A 12114-nucleotide genomic window follows, 5' to 3' on the forward strand; every position below is an offset into this window, starting at 1 on the left:
GGGCACCCTCTGCCGCCGCTGATTGGCCGCCGGAGCGCGGGGGCGGGCGTTGCCCCTAACGGTCGCCAACGGCCGGTTCCCCGCCCCGCTGTGGGGAGGGGCAGAGCCCCGTGGGCGGGGGTGCGGGCGGCCGCCCCCGCGCTGCTCTCCCTCAGCGGCTGGGGCTCCTCTGCCAGCCCTCCAGGCAGAGCACGAAGCGGGGGGGCGGCTACACAGGCACATATGGACACGCGTGCACCGCTGTATGGTGTCAAAGCCCCACAGCCCAGCAGGGGCTGGGGCGGTGGGAGCCAGGGCAGAAGGGAAATCCTCTGAGGCACGGGCGGTCCGTTAACGCCTCACGCGCCCTTACAACGTCTCCTTATCCCCAACAGCAGCGCTGCGTTGGGAGGTTCGTCCCCTTCCCCTTGCCCGTCCCCGTGAAGTGATGACTCGTGCCCTGCCCGCTGTGCCTGTTCTCTCCCCAGATCCCATGAAGCGCTCAGACACCCTCCGGCACTCGGCTCGAGTAAAAAGCCCGGAGCCCCCGGAGCCATCTGACTGCAGGATGGCGAGAAGCAGCTGATCCCGCTCCTGCCGGAGGGACTCGGATGATGTTCTCTGGAGCCAGAAGAAGCTGGCTCGAGTGGGAGCCAGGCACGGCTGTTAGAGCTCCTGCATCTGTGCCCGGACCAAGTGCCAGCATGCTGCGGGCCGCGGGCAGGTGCTGGGGCCAGCGAGGGCTCTGTGGTGAGCCACACAGCGTGTCGCCTGTCAGAAAGCTGTGGGGAGGCTCTGCTCCTGCTGCAGAGAGCAGGAGGCTGCAGCTGCAGCACGCCTCTGTTGCTAAGGCACATAAGGCACCCACGCTCGCCTCTGAGCTGAACAGCGCTCGCTGGGAAGCTCATGCAGACAGGAGGCTTGCGCGAGAGGGTGCTGCTTTGAGGCAGGTGCTGCCTCCTGTACTCCTGAGAGGGGTTTCGCAAATCCCCCCAAAATAACTCTCCGTGCATGCAGTTTCCCCGGTTTTCTGGAGGGAGCTGTGCTCTGCCTGCTGCTGCTGAGAAAGGTCAGCGATGCCTCTCCGTGATGTGAATTTCAGGAAACTGGATTAGGCAGCATGAGGCGGTTCGGAGGCTCTGGATTCCCACTGAGAGAAATGTTAGGCTGTTCTGCTCTCCTTTCCAAGCTAGGTGTGCAAAGCAAACCCCACACACTCTAACAGCTTGCCACAGGAACATCTCGAAAGCTATGAAAAGCCAGCCCCACATCTGACTTGCAGAGTGGGCCCAAGTGCTCCTACAGCAGTGGTTCATGCATTTTCAAAACTGTGCATGAGTCCCTCATTTACGACTTGCGAGGCACAGTTTTTCTCTTTAAATTAGGCAGCTATTTCAGTGCCATTACTAGACACCGATCTGCCATTTTATACTGGTTTACAGCTCTTCGGAGTGCCATTGATCATCTGTTATCTGTGTGCAGCAAGTGAAGCTGCTACAGGCATGCAGCACACACACAAACCAGAGCACAGGAGGCAGCGACGGGCCTAGCTGGCAGGGAAATTCTGAAGAGTGACATAAAAGCCTGTGTGCCTAAAGCAAAGGGTATCTGTGGATAGATTTGTCAAACTGGCTGTGAGAGCTGTCTCCCTCAGCAGTGGCCTGACCTCTGTGTTCATGGGCTCGCTCGACGTACGTGCTGCCCTGTGTCACAACGCTCACAGAAACCATCTGCATCTGGAAATCACAGCACTATAGTAACACTATAGGTAATACTTTGTTCTCCCAGCACCGCAAAGCAGTCACAAAGGAAGATGTTACCCCCCTTTTTTTTTTTGATCTGCAAACCAAAGCATGCTGAGGTTAAATGAAGTGACTAAAGTCGCATAATCAGCCAGTGGCAGGGCTGAGAATAGGCTCCGTATCATTTCCTCCAGGCCTAGGATCTAAATCAGAACCATCTTGGGGGCAGAGGCAGGCTACCAAAGGCTATACATCACAGCTCTACAGAACATGACATTTATAGAACAAGCTTAGCCCTGAACTTACCATAGTTTGTCGAAGAAAAAAAAAAAAAAGCAAAATTTTCTTATGAGATCCTGCCTGGGCAAGAGGGCAAAAAAGGAATTAGAGCAACGCTTATAAATATTAATGGGCTTCTAAGCATTACAAGAGACCAAAGCCTGAATTAACTTTCAGGAACAGTTGCTGCTCACCTAGTCAAAAATAAAGGAATGCTGTGAATAAGCGTAAACCTTTCACAGTTGTTTGACATGCAGTCATTTTTCATCCGTTTCAAAACAATTTTAGGGAAACGGTGCTTCTTTCACACCCCTCTTCCCTGGCTCTTACCCATACTTCTTACTGCATGCCCAAGGTGCGTGCAGTTCCCTTTGCAGACCAGCGGCTTCACCTGTGGCAGACCGATGGCAACAGAGCAACTGTCTGCTGTGCTATCTGCAGCTGCCCTCTGCTGAAATGAGGCTCCCGGAGATGTGGGTCAGATTATCAGCGAGCTGATAGAAATTATATGTTATGGTATCTCGGCGGTGAACACGGTCTTTCACCCTAGGCGTTGCGACACATCCAAGAAAATTATGTAATGGGGAAACAACGTGTTGGATTCCAGGGAATGGTTACGTTGTGCCAAAACTATAATTTTCTACTCTATCCTCAAAGGCAGTTCCAGAAGCCTCTCATTTCAGTCAGGATTTGCTCAGAGAGAGGGTCAGTTGTTCTAAGGTATTAGAGAAGGAAGGCTGACAGCTTTAAAGGTGTTTAAAGACCTGACTTCTGATGCAGTGTAAGTCGTAGTCCCTTCTGATTTCAGAGAGGATTAGGCTCTGAGGATCTTTAATTACCATGGCTCCATCACCTAAATATTCAAACCTGGCCTTAGCGGCTGTCATGAGCAGGTCTCTGAGCACAGAACACGCGTTGCCCACCACATTTTATCGGCAATGCCGTCGCTAAGCATGTTCAGCTAGTTGCAGCACAGAGCATATTCCACCCATACCGAGCACACCAGTCCTCCCTGGGGGCAGCGGCCAGCCCACCCCATCTGCCATACAAGTTCTGCCACCTGCAAGTACAACTCGAGGGCACAAATAGTGCCGCTGCCTGCTCCTCTGTGGGACGTTCAGAGGGATGCTCGTGTCACCCAACACTGCAGTGCCCGCAGGCTCTGCAGGCTGAGGGGACAGCCGAGGTCTCCCAGATTCCCTTCGCAGGACACTGTGGTCTTGTGCTCTGTCCTCTCCCTCCTCCTCCCCATCCCCATCCCCGACCCAGTCTGCTGCCTTCTTTCACAAAACCCATAGAAATATAATTATCATGGAGATGTGTCTGCCTCTGGCGATGTTTTTCTTTGGAAATAATTATAATTGGCTGTGGCAGTTAAAAACTTATCGGCATAGACAGATGACAGACAGTGCAATCACATAAGCTTCCCTCTGAGAAAATGAAGCTAAAACCCATTTATCCTCCTAGCTGGGAACAAAGGGCTTTACTTTGAAGAGCCGGGCTGTGAAAACACGGCGAGAAGCCTGTTATGCTCACAGATTAAATTTGCGGTAGGTAACCGAGCACAAGGAATCCACTGGCAGCAGAACGGCACTGTAGTAATTCTAATAGCACCACTCCTCTTATCCGAGGAATACCTGGCTAGGGACACTTCACTCTCTTCAGAGGCAGTGACGGGGGTCTCGAGAGGTTGAGTGGCTGGATGCCTTGCGGGCCTCAAGTGACTGCACAGCGGACAACATGGAAATGTAAGCACATCTCCACAGCGTCTGCTGGGGCGGCGTGCACTGGGAGCCAAAGCCAGATGGAGTCACTTCTTCCAGGAGAAAGCCATTAACTGCACTCTCCTGGAGAGGAAAAATAGGTGCACCTAAGGTGCACCTGAGTCACGTCTTCTGTCTGACAGCTGACGTGGCACCCCTCAAGGAGCCTGCGCCTGGCCCACTCTGCTTGGTGACCCTGCTGCCGAGGGAGAACTTGGTCAGAGTCACCCAGCCACCCTGCCCACCATCCAAATCCATTTTTTTCCAAATGGTTTCAGTATCTGGCCTCTCTTATGGCTAAAGGGGCTTCTCATGGCATGCTGGTTGGAGACCGGTGGGGAGAAGGGCAGGAGGGCTTCGCTCAGTGCCAATTTAAAACATTTAAACAACTCATGCCATTTCTGAGATATCCTTAAGAGAATAGAAGCTAAGTGAGAGTGGTTGTCCTGTGGAAATTGTTGATTACTCAGTACGCGCAAGCAGATGATATCCTCAAATTCATCGAGACATGCTTGGACCTAATGGTCTCTGCAGAGAGACAAAGGAAAGTATCGCCAGCTGGCAGGCAGTTGTTGTGTGGGGGAGGGCTGAGAAAGGGACAGAGCTGGGGGAAAGATAGAAAAGGACAGAGGAATACCAGAAACAGAAGTGCCTGAAATGATTTCTATAGCTCTAATTCCCAGGGTTACAAATAACACTCCAACAAACCCATAGTTGACATGCCTCACGTGCAACCACACTATTTCGCTTAGCCCAGTGCATGCACTGCTCTGACAAACTCTTCTGCCTTTGGATGAAATTCTGAATTGTTTCTACCTTTTTTTTTTTTTTTTTTTTTATAGCCTTCTTGGCTCTCACCAGCTTTGCCTGGTTAGATTTCCCCTTCTAGCTAAAAAAAGAAATTAGACTGATCTCTTTTGGCAGCTGTGAAATGGTTGCATATTGTGTATGTTTTCTTGATGAGCTTGCATGAAATGGATTTTGGTTTCCTTTTGATGGATACACCACTTTTAGCACAATGTCCACACAAGATTAGCAAGTGCTTCATTTTTAGAGCAGTTTTTATGTGCGTATAATGTCATGTATGCTATTTCTATACAGCGTTATGTACCATGAGCAAAGTTGCTTGAACAGGGAAATGGAACCGGTTGAGGAACTTTTCCCCAGTGAATGCTCAATATGATTAGTGACGGTCTGTTTTTTGTTAAGGCTTCGGTCGATGACGAAAATTACGTGAGATTCAGGTTTTATTCTCACCACTTCCCAGAGCCAGATTCAGGTGCTGCATGAAATCAGCTGTACTGGGTCTATTCTAAGAGCGATTTAGCCTGGTGTCCTAGTGCCTGCTCAGATACGGATGGCAGGGAAGAAGGTAAACGTGTGTGGTAGTTCTCAGTTTCTCACTTCCTCTGCCTCCTGCCCCGTTTAGCTCAGACTCCCCGAGCTCATGGTTTCTGCTTATTTTAGAGCCCACAACAGAGAGAGAGAGGAGGTGCAGCTTTCGGTGAACACGACAGATATTACACTGAACAGCACCGTGGGTGAGTGTGATTGCTCTGTCTTCTTGGGTGGTTATGTGCATCAGCCTCAGTCTAGCCTGTGTTTCAGGGTAATGCTATTACACGAATAAAATCAATGAATAACAAAGGAGATGTTCTGTGGAAAAAGGGGAAAGGCCAAAATGAGTATAAAACAGGGTAATAATATCATATGAGATCATTATTATTACAATATCACAAAATAAAGAGGGCTGGCATTCTGCCATTCTCTTGTCCAGTATTTCATTTAGCCATGAAAGGTTCATGCATGGGAGCAGGGGAAATCTATCCCCCATTGAAATTAAAAGCTTTTGTGAGATTTATTTAAATTCATTTAATTGTTTCTCTGACAGGGCTTCTCAAAAGCAAATGCAAATGTAAGAAGCACCAAGTACTGAAATAAATACCAGCATATTTTGTTTTTAGTTTAGATATTATGTGCTGTGGACCTGCCTGCTTGGTGAAACTCTTTAGTATTGGTAGGAGCCACTAAACTAATGGACAGCCACAGGCTGGCCATGCAGCCTGCAGCTGGACCACGAGCTGAAGCAGGTCTAGCTGTGGTCTGCCAGCCAAAACATCCTACCTTTTGCTTTCTCTTTCTTTGAAGGGAACTGCTGAGCCAACTGCGTGCTTCTGCATTTGGGGGCAGGGCAGAGGGGGTCCAACAGGGTTACTTTTCAGCCTGCCCTGTAAACTGCACATCCCCAGCTGTGTGTGGAGGCAGCGGCAGAAAGGTGCCGCTGAGGAAACAAACCTGGCAACCCAAATCTATCCACAGCTTCCAGTTCCAGCAGCTTCAGCCAGCAGCAAAGCTGAACTCCCAGTACCGCAGGCAGAGTCAGTGCTGGCAGCTGACGATGAGACGCTGCCACCCCCAGCTTGGTGGGTCCGCCTCAGAGCCGTGGAGCCAGAGGCAGTCTGGGCAGCCTGGCCCAGGCCCAGGGCATGCAGGCGTATGGTTGGTCTGTGGTTCTGGGGCACGGTGCCAGGGAGGCAGGCAGGGCTCCAGCTGAAACCCAGCTCAAGGTCTGCGATTGATAGCTTCAAAAGAAGCATTTCAGTCACAGCACATGGGTGTTGTTCAAATTGCTCTCAGTTCCACGGGAGTATTTCCAACCAGCTCCTCATTACAGGGCTTCAGTTTGGAGAAGGGACGGTAAGGAAACGAGGACAAAGTTACTTCCCGAATTTTGTGCAGCAACTTTAAATACAGGTTATGCCTCTCCTCAAGGAGCAGGGGGAGGATTCTCCAGCTAAATTTTTTTTAAATATAACTGCCTTTAAACCTGGCATACCTGAAGAGGTAATTGTGAGTTTTTCCCTTTGACACCAAATATGAACTTGCAGACTGAAAAAAATGAGGTATCCAACAGAAATTCCACTAGAGTTATCATCAGTGAATTGCGAAACCTGTAAGACAGCTTTTTTTTTTTTGAATTTCTCTATTTCCTGAAAAAATGCTGAACATACAGCACTGAAAAATGAACTCCTCTTTATCTATTGAGTAACTGCAGATCAATGCAGTTAATGTCCAACGAGGAGAGAAAAAGAAACAAACAAACAAAAAAAAAAAAAAAAAAAAAAAAACACAAGACAACAGAGAAAAATAGTGCCCTGAAAAGGGTTACAGTATGATTTTTTTCCCTTTCCCCTCAATCAGTAGCCAAACAAGGACAATTTTATCTGTTTGTAACTGTCACAAGCAAACTCTTGCTTGTACTCTTGCAACAGTTTACACTGCTCTTAACTGTTTCTTTGTGGCTGCAGCAGATACTGTAATATCTCCCTGCAACACAACTGGAACAGCTCCAGCCATTCAGAGACCACAACCTGAAAGAGCTCCTCTCAAATGAGGTCTATTAGAAAAACAGCATTATTTCAGCATATTCGGCTCACCAGACTTTGCCGTCCTCCCCCACCCTCCTCTTCCGTTCATAATTTCCTTTACTTGTGTATCTGTTTCTTGTCCTCCAGCTTTTTCTCTTATCATTTCCTTTGATGTCCTTCTTCTGGCCTTGGGGCACTGAAAGTAGTTGTAGTAAATTGAGCAGTGTTTGGGGTGGGTGTGTGGTGACGGGAGCACACACAAATGCTGGGGGAACGTACAACTTTGGCTAACTTATGTTAGCACTGTAACAAACTGTAATTTCATAGCAATCTGTTCTCCCCATCCCTTCCTTTAAGCACACAATTTTTTTTTTTTTTTTTTACAAACCGTGCTCCTTCTTGCTCTTTACTCTCATGGCAAATACACTTGCTCCAGTGCTTTTGCTTCTTTGCTGACTTCCTCCTCCACAATTCCAGCTCCCTTTTGTCCCTTTGCATCACAAAAGCAGCCTCATCCAGCTACTGCCGACTCTTCCCATGCTGCAGCTTTCTGGTTTGAGATTGCTTTCTCCCTGTGTGCGAGTCCAATTGTTCCTCCTGACCACCTCCTGTCCTCCAAGCCCATCCTCCATGGGAGTGACTACGACCAGCACATCCTTGACCCTGCCTTTCTTCCCTGCACACACTTGGCACAGTTTTAGGTGCCTTTGCTTTCCCTGTCCCATTTCCAGCTCCTTCCAAGGCAGAGGCACCGGATGTCCAGGCTGCTTCGAAGGGCTGGCCAAGGAGAGCGATGACATCCTTTGCCTGAGGCAACGTTTCACAGACACCCAAAGCCACTTCCTCCCAACCTGGTGCTGTGTACGCCCAGAAACACCATCTGGGGAAGAGGAAGGTGCCTCACCCGTTCAGTGACACAAGTAATACAGCTGCCCTGCCTGGTCGCGCGGTGGGAATGGAGATCAGCGGGGAAGTTTACACACCACGGGTTCCTGAGTGTCCTGGTAAGCATAATGTAAGCTAGTCACTCAAAATAGCAATCACCACTTGAAAGATATGACTCATTTTGACAAGTTTGTCTGTTTTAACTGGATTTGTAGGGCTCTAATGACTCACTGTGAAAACCTCCCTGGAACATCATCACTGCACAGTTTGTGAAAGGAAGGGAGGTCAGTGCCAGAATTAGCCCCAACCAGAGCCTACCAGGACACCACTTCCAGGAAGGCAGTGCTGAATGAAAGAGGACCCTGAGCGCTGGCAGCTGTCCTCTAGCACAGGGTGAAAAGCACCAAGAAGTGACTTCCAGTACTATCCTGACCAGCCACTGAAAACAGAAGCCTTCTTGTCTGCCTTTTGTTTTTCAATGGCCAATACGAACTGATAAGCACTGGCACCATTGTCTGGAATAAATGTGTTTGCAACCAGTAGAAGACTGGTGTGCTGTAAACAACTATTGCATGGAGTAAAGCATACTCAATCACAGAAGTACAAGAAAGGACACTTTTGGAGCTAGCACACTTAACGACTGTGAAAAGGAAGTATCATCATTCTCTGGGATGAGATATGAAATGGAGTGTTGTAAAATTACTTGATACACTTTTACGATTGTTGCATTTTTACTGTCATAGCAAAGTTCCATCTTCTGCTTGTCAGAAGGTCCCTCATAAGTCACACTCTTACACACTAGCATTTTGAATTTCAAGGAACTAAAACACAAATGCCACGCTTCTTTTCAGATGCAGACCTATTCTGCTGGTGCAGAGCAAGTATGCTATTCTGTATGCTGTGGATCCTCTTCATTGCTGCGGTCTTGAAGCTCTAGGTTGGGGTCACCCTGACAAAATCAGGAATAGCAAAATTGGATGTTCGGAGAGACTCCACTACTGCAGGGCCATAGGATAAAAGTCTAGGGTTTAAGGGAAATAGTACATTGTTCTAAAGGCTTTGTAATATGGCCTTATCTTCTCCCATTTCTCTTATTCTCGCACGCTGGGACAAAACATTGTTTTTTCACAAACAAAATGTTCCCTCCTCCTAGCCAAACCTCATGCTTATAAAGGTCATGTTAACCTGCTTTGAAGCTCTGTGAATCATTACAGCTCTTCACGATGCAGGTAAGAATGAAGTTTCTCCACAGAAACAGGTGGTTCAAACACGAGGGGTTTTGAAAGTGGCAACACAGCAATGTCGCCTGCAGAGAAGGAAATAAGTAGGCCCATCCAGAGTTCTGAGGGCTTCGGGTATAAAGATTATTAAAAGAGACACAGTAAAGATGTTAAAAAGAAAAAAAAGTGACATAGGAAAAGTAATCCTAACTCAGATTGGGTAGCCTGCCCCCAAGAACAATTCGAGAGATGAAGCCTACCAGATGCCTTGAATTTGTAAGCAGCTTGTGTGGTTTTCATTTTCATCATTTTGGTTGATTTGTTCTGGGCACAGAAGCTACTGCCTGGCTTTAGCACCACTTCCTCCTTCCCCCTTGTTACAATGGTCAACAAGACACTGAATTCTGATGAGCTGCTTTCAGCAGAAGGGTGCCAAGCACCATGGTGTTCACCTCCCTGCTGTCTGTAGCTGTAGTATCACACTGGGTTTGTCCTGCAGTCTGTGAGAGCAGTAGGGTTTTCTTCATACTCTGTAGAGAAGCTAAGGTGTAGGACGGGATACATGGGTCCAGCTTCCTGCTTCTCATCTCCTCGTGTCACCCACAGGAAATGATGCCAGCAGGCCTCCCCTCCCAGCAGTGGCCACTTGCATGTGACACTTACAGAGATGCACCAGGTACTTTCCACCCAGGATAGCAGAAGCTCAGACAGATTAACTGCAGTTACATTCAGGTCATGCTGTCAAATTTTCCTTTGCAACTGTGTAAGCTGTGGCTGTCAAAATTTGGGACAAACTGCCAACATCGCAGAAGAATTTGAGAGTTAAACTGGAAGCAGTTCTCAGGAAGGACTTGCAAGCACAACTGCAAAAACAGCGTTCAAACCCACTCCTCTCTGTAACACTGCTATGTCAGCACAACTTTTAAATGTAGAACAAACACTAAAAGCATACATTTTCAGTGAAACTGGAAAAGTGTGATGGAAGTACACAATCCTTTGTTGATGGGCACAGGACAGAATCTAGTCCTGCCTTGCTCTTTTATGCTGTTTGAGGTTAATGAGAATTTGTTTTACCTCTGTTGTGTTTTTGGCCCTTGCCTATATGAGCAGTCACTAAAGGACTGCAGGAGACATTCTAGCTACAAAATACAGAATTTTCATCGTTAGGTGCTCGAAAGGAATCATGATCATTAGAAGAAAAAGCAGTGCACCTAAGAGAGGTAAGAGGCCAAGGACTAAGTAGAAGCAATAAAGGGAATGTGGCTAAGAGGAGGCATATCTTTTATATTTAAGCTAAGGTAATACAGAAGAGCTTTTCAAGTGAAGTTTTTTTCATTCTACTAGTTTAAATTTGTTACCTGCACGTCAATCCTACACACAACCAGAGAAAATCTGATTGTATACCTACAGTTGTATATTCAATTGTCTATCTGTTCTAACACAGTTACTTGCAATCCTGTCTTCAATCAAGTTCTCAGAAACTCACACGTAGTGTTAAGTACATTCTTATTAAAACAGAAATGTCACGGTACCAAAGTACTTCTTGCAATAAAACTCTCCAAACCTACTACACCTTTCTGCCACACAGTGTTCTCAGAACAATAGGTTTTATTCTTTATTGCCAATATTAAACAGCTGAAGATGACGAAAAACCCTAAATATGTTTTACTAGAGCACATAATAAGGGCATTCTACAGAAAGCTGAAATGAAATGGCTGCTACACAAACTAATGCAAAATTAGTAAGTGACACTCTTAAAACCACAGAGTTTTCATTGTTTTTACCATTGTTTGATAGCATTTGTCAGACTCGGCAGAAATCCCTCTTGCCATCATGCTGAGAACTTGTGCACTTCCTATCACAAAGGAAACAATGACCAACAGATGCTGTAAAACCTCTTGGAACCTTCTCAACCATTCTTTGGCACTAGTTTCCTGCAAAATTCCACAATTGTCCTGTCCTTTCTGACTAATGGCTTGTTATTTTGCCCAAATTGATTTTTTAAAAGGAGATAAAATGCTCAAGGTCCAGCAATGCTGACAGAAGGATAGAGAAAACTCTCAAAAACCAGACCCGCCCCTCCCAAGATAGAGTGAGAAACTTCAGGCCAACAGCTAAAGAAAGAATAGGAAATTTTTGATCCAGGAGATGCCTACAATCTGCAACTTAATTCTTCGCATTACTGCTGCGTAATGCTAGGATATTGTTTGAAGTATTATCATCTTTTGAAAGCTACAGAAGCAGGAAAATATTTTGAATGAACAACCACAATTACTGAGTCATAAGAGAAATACTGCTAAAAATAATTATTCTGTACTTTTGACCTCAAAACATTCACCTTTGACAATTTTTACAACAGGCAGCTAAGACACCAGTGACTAGTATGTCTCAGCTGCTTCTGGTATGGAGTACTGAAGTACAACCACTCTTAATTACTTAAGACCAGGAATGAAAAAGAACAGAGCAAAACTGTAGCCAGTTTTCTAAGTGAAAGATTTGCATTACTCACACTGTTATTTGCTCTCAATGAAAAGCTATCAAACCCTGCTCCTGCCAGCCTTGCCTGGGAACAATTGTTTCCAGAGGGGCAGGGCTGTTCCTAAGCATCCAAAAGTCAGACATTTCTAGCAACACCAAGCTCTGGAGTTAAATATCAGCCCTTATCTAGAAAATAACCATGGTAATGGTGTTTGCTGAAAGGAGGAAGTAGCACTCGAAAATATCTTCTGCAACCTCAAAGCCTGCTGTGGAAATTCCCCACCTATGAGCGGTATTCACCTAGAAAAGCTGGCACTGGTATTCTCTGTTTACTTAAGCTCACAGGCACTGATGTCATAGGGCAGGCTTTTTTATATTGTTTTATTTCAAGCCATTGTCA

General features: G+C 46.8%; 1 long non-coding RNA gene across 3 annotated transcripts; it reads left to right on the plus strand.

Annotated features, from left to right (window-relative positions):
• The first annotated feature begins 3 nt into the window (after nucleotides 1-3).
• LOC101804630 (uncharacterized) lies at nucleotides 4-11080 on the plus strand. Of its 3 annotated transcripts, none has more exons than XR_005267609.2 (4): nucleotides 4-5135; nucleotides 5231-5304; nucleotides 7863-8135; nucleotides 8232-11080. It is a non-coding gene; the product is annotated as an uncharacterized lncRNA (long non-coding RNA). The 3 variants fall into 3 exon arrangements; XR_011803747.1 differs by having other exon boundaries at nucleotides 4-391; nucleotides 468-5304; XR_217120.6 differs by having other exon boundaries at nucleotides 45-5304.
• Nucleotides 11081-12114: the final 1034 nt, after the last annotated feature.

This window comes from Anas platyrhynchos, chromosome 1 (genome assembly GCF_047663525.1).
Source record: "Anas platyrhynchos isolate ZD024472 breed Pekin duck chromosome 1, IASCAAS_PekinDuck_T2T, whole genome shotgun sequence".
NCBI classification, from domain to species: Eukaryota; Metazoa; Chordata; class Aves; order Anseriformes; family Anatidae; genus Anas; species Anas platyrhynchos.